Source organism: Rhagoletis pomonella, unplaced genomic scaffold (genome assembly GCF_013731165.1).
Source record: "Rhagoletis pomonella isolate Grant_MI unplaced genomic scaffold, Rhpom_1.0 Rhpom_scaffold_00007, whole genome shotgun sequence".
Taxonomy (NCBI): Eukaryota; Metazoa; Arthropoda; class Insecta; order Diptera; family Tephritidae; genus Rhagoletis; species Rhagoletis pomonella.
This window is the reverse complement of record NW_023458561.1, coordinates 66,533,621-66,536,490: the sequence shown is the minus strand read 5'-3', so window position 1 is coordinate 66,536,490 and position 2,870 is coordinate 66,533,621. Positions and strand designations below refer to the sequence as shown.

At 35.6% G+C, this 2,870-nt stretch overlaps 1 protein-coding gene across 1 annotated transcript in view; it reads right to left on the bottom strand.

Moving 5' to 3' along the window:
- Positions 1–2,870, bottom strand: part of LOC118744051 (protein mono-ADP-ribosyltransferase Parp16) — a 14,245-nt gene that overhangs the window by 10,344 nt on the left and 1,031 nt on the right. The gene's annotated exons all lie outside the window — the stretch shown is intronic.

Here is a 2,870-nt window from a genome sequence, read left to right as displayed (position 1 = left end):
CAAATACTAATGCATGAAAATCCTAACCTCAAAAAAATCACCCGTTACATACAAGTGTCCAATCAGCGAACTCAGCTGGTCGCCTTCTGTTGCAATGCGGTCAGGTCACGACCTGAATTATTTAAGTGTAAAGCGCGTACGAGCGCACACTTGATAAAGTACCCAGCCAGACGGGATAGGATAGGACGACACGACAGGGAAATGCATGTGCGTCGAAATGTGTTGTTGGCATATAGTAATTGGTGGGCAGAGTTTTATTTTTTTGAGTGGTAATTTCGTTTCGAGCACCAGAGCTTTCCATTTTCGTTGACTACAGAGAAAGTATTTTTTGTTTTTAGTTTAGAAATGAGATATTAACCGCCCAATCCATTGGCCAATGATAAGACTCGTCGCATATCAATTGATTTGACTACTGCGCCTAAAAGTATGCCTCAAAAACTTGTCTCTAACCGCTCTAATAGTGACAATTTTCTATGTTATTATTATGGCATATTGAGTACGTGACAACGACGAAACTATGTCTATATTATGCGTCGAAATTTTAGGAACAGTAGTTAAATCAATTGGTACGCGATGGCGTGGGAAGGAGGCGGTAAGTATAATATTTAAATAAGACCAATTTCATTGAACAAATTGGTGTAAGTGTTCTTTGAATTCCCCATTGCGAAATGACGTGTCACATTGCTGCTTTTGTTTCGAAAATAAAGAAGCGTTGAAGAAAATGTCCTAATAGTCTCATACTATTCATTTTAATGTTAACATCTTCCTTTGAATCTGTTTTAAGTCTATAAATCAAATAACTTTCCTATTTTTATCACAGTACTTCGCTCTCGAAAGCTTTAGATATACCTGATCTTCGTTAAGACGAGACAGGGAAGTAAGGGCAAATGGGTTTTGCTAAATATGCCAATCACTGTCAGATGTTTGGGGCCACCAGTCAGCAATCTCATGAGCTGTCTGCAGTCCCATCTGAAAGCAAAAATAATAAAAAAAAACAAGCCCCCTTATTTTTAGGGGGATTATCTCTTAGACGGAATTAAGAATATGCGGATCTAAACCAAATTAGTATGGGACCAACCCTGAGGTAACACCTTTCCTTAAAACAAAGTTCTAGAAATCGGTTTACGTGATCCAAAGTTATCTGGTAATATACTAGATACAGTGCCGAACAGAAGTATTGGCACAGTGAATCTTTCGCAATATATGCAAAGTTCTTTATTCTAATTTATTTTGGATAATTTTTTATAAAAATATTGTTCATTCTACACCAGAAAACATAATAATAAAATCTCTAAACTTTGTGCAAAACTCAGGAAAAATCATTAAATTTGCGCACTAATTTGCAACTTTTTATTCAGATTTTTTAGAAAAATTCTAAGTATGCAGTTTTATAGCCCATTCAAATTTAGTATAACAAAGTGCAATTTTTTTTCACGCAAGTTCTTCCATACAAAGTAATTCGACAATTATTTTTTGTATGGAGAAAATGAGCAACACCTTCCACTAAAAAATTGCCAAAAATCAACGCGATTTTCTAGCGACTTCAAACTTGCACTGCGTACTTAGAATTTTTCTAAAAAATCTTAATAAAAAGTTGCAAATTAGTGTGCAAAAAAATTGAATTTTCCCGAGTTTTGCACAAAGTTTAGAGATTTTATTATTATGTTTTCTGGTGTAGAATGAACAACATTTTCATAAAAAATTATCGAAAATAAATTAGAATAAAGAACTTTGCATATATTGCGAAAAATTCACTGTGCCAATACTTCTGTTCGGCACTGTATGTACATAAAAAAAATTAAAAATATTCCTACGAATTGAAAATCTTCTCCTTTTTTAAAGTCGGTAAAAAATAAAAAAAAAAGTCTCCGCTGACTTGTCTTCGAACCTGGTTCCTACGGAATGGCAGCTCTACCTACTTGGCCACGGTGGTCACGTTACCGATACAATTCTATTTAATATTACAATACAAAATTACAAAGAGGTATTATTCAATGAATTAAAGAAAGTATTTTGTAAAATTGAGTGGTTATTCTTAAATAATTCGATACATAAAGCCAATAAGAATTTTCACAATTTTCAATTTTCTTCGTTTTTCACCGGTTTTACCGCTTAGCCCAGAAACATTTCATATAAGCAATCATCTTGTTTCTACAGGTCATATCTTTCTCTATGCAAAGAGCTGGATCCACTGAAATTGAGAGAAACCTAGGTTCTGCCAAACTACAGCGTCGTGTTGCTCTCCCGTCTTTACCATCGGAAACATTTGTCCAATTTCTGACGCTAGCTTCGATGACTGAAGATGGAAGTGCTAAAGCTCTCTAGCCAATTACTTAGTCAGATGTCTCATTACCAGCCTCTCAGAGTTCGTTATTTAGTTTGGCCACTACCTTGAGTGCAGCTTGACTGGCGCCTTGGAAAATACTCTCGCCCTACTCAGTATTTTATGAGCTCACACATTTTTAAGCCAGCAAGTGACTTTAAGAATTTCCTACCGATAAAAAGGCAAAGCGTTTTACTGGTATTCCGTTGTCCTCTGTCAGTAACATACCTCGGCTACTTTGTATAAACGATACTAGTAAGAATGTATGCACATAGCCAGAATAATTTATTTATTTGTCTAAAAAAAAAAAATAATCATATGATCTCTCTTCTTTTCATTTTTCTCTATTCCAGAAGTGTCCAAAACCGAGCAAAATATGCCACCAAACACCAACACAGTGCCGACACCAACACTACCGCCTGCAACTAAATATGGCTTTGATGAAACTATGTCAATGGCATCAACAAAATCGCCAATAGCCACAATGAAATTCGATGAACCAACATCGCAACAGGAAGAGCAACTCAACGGCTTGCATGGCTTAGTC